The following is a 9939-nucleotide window of genomic DNA, read 5'->3' on the forward strand; positions in this document are numbered from 1 at the left end:
CCAACCCCTCCTCATCTTCTCACATTCCCTTCATTTCTTATTACTTATTCAATCTTTATGTCATTTACAAAGAGTCACACTCCATAAGGATATCTTTTATGTGTGCGCTCCATTTTCTGTGACCTTACAAATGTGGATTTCCCAAAAAAAGCAGAGTTCAGGTCTAGAATGTGAAGCTTATCTCTCTGATCATCCAGTATCTACCCAGAGGAACCCCTGGTTCCGTGGTATTGCTATGATGTCCCCTGCCACTGTCGTTATACTTGAGGTTCCAGATCTTCATTTTCTGACTTCTATATTAGTCTTGTTAGGAAATGCATCAAAGAACTATAAAAATAAATTTAAATATTTGAAATATGTTAAATATTTCTAAAGTCAAGGCATGTATCTGAGCCACTGTATGCTATGTGTGAGAGGAAGAATTTATCTAGTTTTTCCTGACCTCATTGTGAATATTTCTTAAATTCATTAGATAAGTGTTCATGAGGACTTCCAAGATCAGAAATCTGTCACTGCTGTGCAATGAATCTTAATGATTTTTTTTTTTTCTACCTTTTGATGTTGACAGGTAGCACCAGAAGTTCTTCTGAACAACATTAGGATTTTTTTCTCTGAGAAATCCATACTTTTCATCACGAATATTTTCATTCAACATTGTGAAAATGTCTGTCTTTTCAAATATCACAATGAAGAAGTTTGAAGTTTTCTATGAGAAGCTGCAACATATATAGATGTTTTTAATTAAAACTTGTAAAAATAATACTTATTTTATAAAAGTGTTTTAACAAAAATGAGTACAGCAGAATAGAAAAGTAGGTAAGAATAAAGTTGCACAAACCTGACATATAAAGAAAAAGACAGGTATTTGACTATGAACAAACACTTTTTGAATTGATAGATCAAATCTAAGGATGACATTATAAGATTTGTAATTGGTCCATAGAAAGGCCAATAATCATTGAACAAATAAGTTAACATGCATACAAAATTTCTTTCTTTGCTTTCTAAAATTACATATTATTCATCTTTTGGCTTTAACTGTCTTTGTCCACTGTTTTACAGTGTTGTGCTTTATCCTGAAGGTGGCTGCATTTCATATGCGTATGTAATCTTGCAAATTGTGACTCATTCATCTCTGAGATGTCTGAGTGGCTTTTTTTTTTTTTTTTTTCTGCAAGTCTCCTATGTTCAACTCTGAGTAGGAGTGAATTAGGCAGTTTCAAGGCTGCAGCTGTTTTGTACTGCAATGCTTATTTCAGGAAAATACTGTGCTACAATACAGAATATAGTTAAAATTCATCATAATAATTATTCAGTAAGTATGTTCCTCTAATAGGGCAAAAAATCGCTGCGGGGAAGTCTTTCTATCTATCTCAAGGCTTTGGGTTAATGTCTTCTTTCTAGAGCAAACCATTGCTAAGTAAAATGCTTGGGAGGATGAATAAGATTTTGTAAATGTGCTTCTCTTGCCAAAAGTACCTCAACTTTTTGGTGTCTCTCCAAACTCCAAAAAATTAAGATGTATAACTACAAGAGAAACCCAGAAAATCCACTGATGATTCATATCCTTTCAATGTTTTACTTAAAATCAGCAAAGGCACCTTTTATAAAACTGGTCTTCCATATTATGGGGAGGCCTACACACATTGATTTCTGTAAGTCTATTTACAGATATCTGGCAAAGTCTGAGTCAAATCTATAGGGATTATAGCTTCTGGCTCCTCTGGAGATTTCCTAAATCATCTGTGAGTTCTCCAGAGATGGATATTTCATTGCTGATGTTTTTTACACACCTTTGTCAGCACAAAGGAACTTCAGGGTTGGTATAAAATGACTACATCAGAATGTCCTGATTTTGTGTACAGTTTACACTCAATGAACTTCAATGAACTCTTTCTGGTCATTTTGTTTCTGGTGAGTTTTTGACGATTCCAAGGCACTCTGTGACTTTCTGTTCTTCTGTTTTTCAATCTTTTAAGCATCAGGCCTTTGAATATAATGATGAAAAATGAAATGTCATTGAGGTAATTTTAATTAATTAATTAATTTTGTCTACATTTTGATTCAGGTGCTCTCCTGACCAACACCAAAATATTTTTGTTTTGCCAGTTTCTGGAAGAACATGGCTTACATGAGTACAAGACTTTAAAACTACACTGAATTTTTAACCACAAAACAGACAATGTGTCCAGCAGACCAACAATCTTGCACCCTCTGTAGTCCAACAGATGTCTCTGTTGATCGAGCTGAACCTGAACTCTGAATCCTACCATGTTCTTCTGGCCCCTAATCTATTTCTTAGCTTGCAGTTTTAGAGGTGAGCCACCTGAGAGTTTTCAGAGTAGACTAGGAAGGACAGAGAGTTGAGCCTCTTTAAATCCTTGGGATTTATTTTTTTTTCTGTCATCTCCCGACAAAAATCATATTACGTGCTTCCATCTTTTTTCTCTTCTCTTGTCTCAAAATTCCCAAGCCCAGCTCCAGTCAACTCAACACATCCCAAGAAAAATCCATACAGTTTTATTTTTGTCATTCAGTAGGAATTTGAAGTCTTTCTGTTTAGTTTACTGACTGCTGTTCTAAACAAGGACACGGTAACTGATAAATCAGAGCAGATATATTTTCTCTGATCTTATATGAAGATCAGATGTAAGTTGACAACATCAAACCAGAATCTTTCATATTTCTGAGATCCAGCTGTATTTCTTTCAAAAGTCATATGACTATCTTTGTCTATACCATCTTCATCTTCAAGTAGAAACATTTCTGTTGGCACTAACTCCCCTACTACTGTTTACCCTTATTGTTGTTGACTGTTGTCTAGTCAGAAATCTCCAAAGAATTGCCTTACTTTTTTATATCTCAATCCATGTCCTTTCATGCCAGTCTTATTTATTCCTTAGGACCGTTCCTGGATCAGTCCAGAAATCTTTGGTTAAGATCAGGTGATCATAATTGCAAGGGTCAGCAATCATTTCTACTCAATTCCACATTTTAGTCTTAGCAAATGTTTGCTTTCTTAATTTTGAGTGGCCCATATCAAATAGTAATGTTTTCTGCTTTACTTTTGTAAACTGTGTGTACCCTCACATTTTCATAATCTCTCATCATTTTATTTCCTGATATTTTTAATTATTCAGATCATCATTATAAGTCAAGGTTTGCTGTCATGGATTTCTATAAGCTAAAAGTCTGTTTCAGAGATCTTATGTCTTAGAAGTGCTTGTCCACCGATCTTTTCCTTTTCATGAAAGTAAAACTGAAAACATTCATGAAAGTGTACATGAAAGTAGTATCAAGCTTTTCGAACTTACCAGTAAGTGATTTTCTACATCTGGAGTTTCTGCAGTTACTATGTGTTGGATGCCTTTGTCCAGAATTTCTGCCCTTTTTGGCTCAAGATTTATTAAGCTTAGTATCTATAATAGCAAGCCATCTGAGAGCGGTAAAAGTGAATGACCTGTAATAGAAAATGGTTATATTAATTATTCATCATTTTCCAATGGATTGTTACTGCATCTTCATTCTCTGTGAAGCTCTCCTATTAACTTGTTGAGGGCTAAGCTATATGGAGTTACAAATAGAGCAGCAGGATTTTTCAGTGGCTAGGATGTCTGTTTGGGTAAGGATGATGGCAAAGGTTCAAACATTCAGTGCCTCTAAAGGGTGATAGGATGCCTAGAATTGCTTAAATAAGAAGGAAGAGATATGTGGAAGCAACAACTACTGGGACTCTTGGAAATACAGTTTCCTTGACAGACCACTGTTATCTTTTTCCCACTAAAAAGCTTTTACCTACTTCTCTACTTTAGCAGAGGTAGGACAGACCAGGAGCTTGCTGCCGGTATCTTGTCTTCACAGCAGTTGTTAATAGGCCTGCCCTAAGGAACTACATCTTGACATGCAAGGTGAGGATGACAGACCTGCCAAAGACACACCTGGAAAAATGCCAGTCCATGAGAAGAGGCTTGGCTCTTTCCTTTTCAATATGATATTCTTCTGAAAGTATAGGAAGCAATCATTTGTACAACAAAGAAGGAATGCAAATCTTAACTAACTTGTTTGTACAGTGCTTATGTACAACAGAGCTGTGATCCAGATGGGATGCCTGGGGGAAACTGTATGAAGAATGATAAATAATAATAAAACCACACAGGCTAGGTTATCATACAGGGCATTACCTATGGACTTTATAGTCCCTTAAAACATTGCTTATGATGTTACCAAGTATTGTGGCACTCTTTGTACTTTTCTGCGTGATTAATCACTGCTTTGCATACTTTAAAACATTCTGACATAATTTATATTTTAATTTTCCTTGGGTAAATCTAAACTATAATAACAGGGAGATACAAGTCCAGTTAATTGTCTCATGAATGCCTTCCAGGTTTGTTTGATTTGTAAAAATCAAAGAATACTCCATGACAGCAGTGTGATCAAAAATCTATCAATCAGAGGAAGAGATTAAACATTCAGAACTAATGAAAGGCAGTTTCCTTAAATTGTTTATCATGTCTTCATTCTTAACCTTCCTTATAGGATTTCCTCTTCCTACAAAATTCAGAAAAGATTTTATTTTCCTAGATTATGATTTTTTTATTGTTAGTAAACTGATGGACCTGGCCATAATGATCAAATATTTGTCATTATTTCACTTCACATTACTTCCTTGCCTCTGTTGTGATATGGAAACCAGACATTTACTGTCACAAGACATTTGCCTACAAAAATGAAAGAGGAATTTTCAATTTGCTCTCCTATCAAAAAAAATAAAAAAATAATAATAAAAAAAATCAGTCATGAAAATTAAGTAGTATACTCACAAGAACCCTAAATAAGTCAAACCAAAATGATGTGTCTTCTAACTTTTAATTCCACAGATTTATTTATTTATTTATTTATTATTTTGTTTTATTTTATTTCTGTGAAAAGCCTGGAAGACTGGATATAATCTGGAAAGAATAATGAAGTAATCTGAGTGTATCACATTAGACTGGGACAAATGTTATAAAGCGGTTCTGGATTATTTATTTATATATTTATTTATTAGTATTGGAATCTATAGAAGTATTAGTTTTGGAATCAGTCATAAAACCCTATGGACTCTAAAGATTTCATTCTTACCAACCTTCCCATCTCATTTCTGAAAGAGATTTCAGATATACAGGCGATATAAATACTTTGTAAATGTTTATCTGCCCAAGCTGCACCTATCTCAGTATATATGGAGATGTTTTCACAAGCTTCCATGTGTTTTGATCAGGCTTTTATCTTACACATGTAATGAAATGACAGTAGGGTCCTGCTTCTGGTAAAATAAAAATAAAACTGGATCTCAGAAAAGTACTTTGAATCCAGCATGCTCTACATCTTGGTATTTCTAACAGTGTGATAAGATTAAGACAATTTTGATGATAAGTCATAGTTTACAACCCAATAAAAGATTATTTAGAAATAATAGTCTTCGCCCATCTAAGAACAGCAACACTCTGCAGAGGTACTGGTGTCCACAAGGGTACATTGATGTAAAAGTCCACATGCACAAGGTAACACACTGGACTATTTTTACCTGTTCTAAAACAATGTCGTGTCATGTCAAGTCCATTAAATGTTATGTTGGCAACTTGGGACAAATACAATTCTGCTCGTAAATAGTTCATGCACTTTAAAAGTAAGTCAGACACCTGCTGATCACATCAGGAAACTGATGTCTGTGAAAGACAATAAATATTCTCAGTGTGAACAAATATAAATATATCTGTGAATATTATTTTCAATGCGATTTAAGATTTCAGACCTCCTTTGGGAGTGAGAAGAACAGATGCAGTTTCATTCTATCTTTTTAACAGCAGGCAGGAGAGAATATAATGTCAAGGGAAGACTTTTTATCCAATGCTGATATATGATGCAAAAATTATAGCTCAGTTGTGGAGCTCTGTCAGTTACTATGAAAATGTTAATATAATTTTGTGGTTATATTGAAATGTGTTTGGATGTTGATTTTTCTGTCCCCTTACTTGGTCCCTTTCTCAATGAATACTAGAAAGAATAGGATGTTAATCTGAATTAAGATAATGAGTCTACTAAATGTCATGCTTCAGTACTTCATGTCTCAGGAGATTCATGGATGCACAACTGGGCAGATGCAGGTCTATTGTTGCACTGCCCCTTTTACCTCTAGCACAAGGAGAAGTTGTAGTCTGAAGACATAATACCAAGTCTCTTGCTTAGATTGTAAATTTGTGTACAAATGGCAAATTTGGCCATTGGATGAAAGTTTTCACTTTTTGGTAAGCATGTGGGGGGATTTCATCTTCATCTGCTGAATGGGAAGTGGTTCACAGGATACTTTTGTAGGAGAACAGAGAACAAAGAAGGATTACTCTAGCTGCTAGTCTAATGAGCAATCATTTCATGTAATGAGCAATCATTTCATGTAATCCTATTCCGTAATTTATCAAGCTTCAACTTTAGGGCTGAAGCTAGGTTGGTTTGTGCCTCCATTTTATCCAATGAATTCCTTGTGAGTGAGGAAACCTCAGACAATTACAGTACCTTGTTTTCTGTTCTGAACTAGTTATTCACTGTTTTGTCTTCTGACAAAATAAAAGTTTAAGTCTGGAGTTCCAAGCTGCTAGCTCCATATGGGCTACACATGTACACTTTTAGATACAAAACAGTGCCAGAAGAACGCTGCCTGACTTTCTATTAGCCCCCAAAAGCTCATATTTACCTCCTCTAAATATTGACACTACTGAATCATGTCATAGCAGGTATATCATATCAAAAGGTGTATTCTGATACAGTCAGCACTTGGAAATAGGCTATTTAACCCTTTCACTGAAGACTGTGATCTGTAGCAGGAAAACCAAGAATTCCACTGCTAAAATATTGATGAAGATGAAAGTGAATCATTAAAGACTAAATTCAGGCAGTAGTTTCTGTCTTTTGTCACATTATTATCAGCCCTTAAAAGGGGTAGTTTGATGGGGGACAGGAATATTTTTAATCAACGGTCAAAGAACAAAAATTCCTGAGTTTTAATTCATGCATCCGGAGAGCTGTAAAACTAACCAAGGACAAATATGAGGCTGCTGAAATATGAAACAATTAAAGGAAATCCCAGCCTAAATCATAATCTCCAGATGGAAAGTGTCAAAAAAAGAAGTTTCACTGGATGTTCATTCCATTTTTTCATTGTCTGTTTTTGGTGAATTCTGTTTATGTTTGAAATAAAAATATTTTGTGGGTTCACTCAGGAGGATTCAGTATATATATCTTGTTTTCTTGAGAAATGCCAGTAACAGTAAAGCAACTAAAAAACTGAAAAGTTGTTTACAGCAAGTTGCTTCAAAATTCTGACAGAGTGATCATTTTCTGCTGCCAGTGACAGTGGTGTGACTCTTGTCTGACACTGATTGACTCTAGCTAAGATCTGGGTTCGGCTTGTTTCAGATCATATTCAAACATCATCACCATGAGCCCTGGCCTGCTTTGAAAAAAAAACAAACAAAAGTTTCAACTCAATATCTACACATGCAGTACAGTATCCCTCGTCTGTATTTTTGTTAAATGGAAAACATATAGCCAATCACTGGAGGGCAAAGAAAAAGAGAGGAGTCACAACAGTGGGGAAAGCATTAATGCCTCTCAGAAATCTTTGCCCCACTGGACCTGCAGGGAGGGACTACACAGCCCTGAGGCAGGAAGAGACTCCTCAAGGCTTCAGAGACCCCTTAGAACTTTCTTTGCTCTACGTTTCCTCACACTAGCTTGCAAGCCAGAAAGTGATTCTTTACCTGCCAGAACAACATTGTGTACCTACTGTTGGTTTACCCATGATTTTATTATTATTTTTATTTATTTATTTATTTATTTGTTTATTTATTTAACACATGAAGATACACATCACATTTATATCCCCTGGAAGTTCTTCTCTATCTTGACTGATTAAAATTTGTGCTGATGTAAATTCATAGCATCTCCCCTCATTTAATCAATAAATTCAAAGAGTTTAAAAACAGAATTCAGCTCCTCTTTTTCAAGGGGTAAAAAAGACTGCTCATTTGAACTCACATCAGTAATGCATTTGACAGCTTGTCCTCTCCATATCTCTGTCTCCCACCAGTCAGAAGTGACAGTGTTATACTTGTCATTATAATGCATGGTGAGGAGCATTTTTATCCATAAGGATATCTTGGGTTGCAGTAATCATTTTTTTCAGAAAAAGATACTTCTCAAGGGTGAAAAATGAAAGAACTAAAAGGGATAACGAGAATAGATTCTTGCAGTACTCTCAAGCATAAAATAAAATAAATAATATAATATTTGAAATAATAAATTAAGGCAAGATTTATTTATTATACATCAATCTGCTTTAGCTTTTTGGAAAAAAAAAAAAAGGTATTTTAATTAAGATATCTGATTTCATATACTCTATCTGTTTTTGGCAAGTTCTGTTGCACAAACTTAGTTCTCAGTTCTTCTTTTCAGGCAAGAATACACATTGGGAAGGTTGTGGAACTGATCTGAGAGAGCCTCTTGCTTAGCAAATCATTGTAAGCCCATTGTATCTTGATTCATTTAATATTTTATTTGGTGCAACTTGATGATAAGCATTGCATTATATGCTCTAAATACCTTTCAGTGGTTCTTCTCTGATATACTGTTGCTAACAACTGCCAATATCAGCTGTGTGTTTCTGAGGAAAAAAGAGAGAATTTCTATTTGGAATACCATGTCCAGAGTAAAGCTTCTCACTGTTGTTGACTTTCTCACAAAGTACTAAGGTTGATATTTCATACATTTGATAATGTAGAAGATTTAATTATTTGCATAAGTGTCCATGTCTTTCCAGCTGCTTTTCAACTAGATTAAATCAATATTTGGATATGTCATTTTAAGCACCAACTTTGAAAACTGTTAGTCTTCCATTAAGCATCAGTGTTTTTTTGCTAAGTATTTTTATATCTATTAAATGAAAAAAATCAGTAATAAAATTTTGCTAGATACAAATCTTAAAATTAGAATATCCCTACTTTTTTGAGTCTCCTGATGTTCATGGTGAAAATCAGATGTAGCTTATTCTGTTTTTTAACAATGAACAAACCAAAACCTTACACAACTTTTCAGAAAACAAAGTTCTGAAATTCACCACAAAAACTTGTTAATTGCCTTAAAGATACATCTAGAGACTTGCATTTATTATGAGCAATATATTTAAGAGGGAGATAGTTTAAATCAGGTTCTACAGAATTTTTCACATATATACAAAGCCATACATTTTATTGATTCCCATACATTTTATATTAATTATGTGTCCGTATCCTCAAATATCTTGGGTGTTGGTTATTTTTTGTTTGTTTGTTTTTATTATTATTATTATTATTATTGAGTGTTACTCTTGCTATATATTTAGCAGTATTGCCTACAAATTCCATCTGAGTTTTACCAGTACATTGTATTAAAACTATTCAAACAGTTAGCTCGAAGCCTGTTTGTGTTCCAGAGAGCTCATAATTTAGAATGGGGTGTGGAAAGGAAAAGAATCAGCAGAGGAAATTTGAAGTACACTCATTAAAATAGCAATACTTACAGTTACACTGTCAGGCCTAGCTAGTTCCTCAGACTAGCTGAGGAACAATGGGAAATACTTAAATACCCTGTATCAGTACACTAGTGAAGCAGCATTTATTAGAAACTTCTTTCAAACATTTATTCCTTATAGAATATTCCCACTGAATATAAGTACTTCTGATTTTTTTAAAGAACATCTTTAAGACAAAAAAAAAAAAAATCAGTAAAAGGTAGAAAAAATAATTTGCATCTCTCTATCTCCAACATTTTTGGGGCTCAGAAAGTTTTGGGGCAGGAGCAGATTTGGTATTGTTCTAAGTCAATTCACTCAGGCTGAGGAAATGACGAGAAGGAAACTATTCC

Source organism: Oxyura jamaicensis, chromosome 3 (assembly GCF_011077185.1).
Source record: "Oxyura jamaicensis isolate SHBP4307 breed ruddy duck chromosome 3, BPBGC_Ojam_1.0, whole genome shotgun sequence".
Lineage (NCBI taxonomy): Eukaryota > Metazoa > Chordata > Aves > Anseriformes > Anatidae > Oxyura > Oxyura jamaicensis.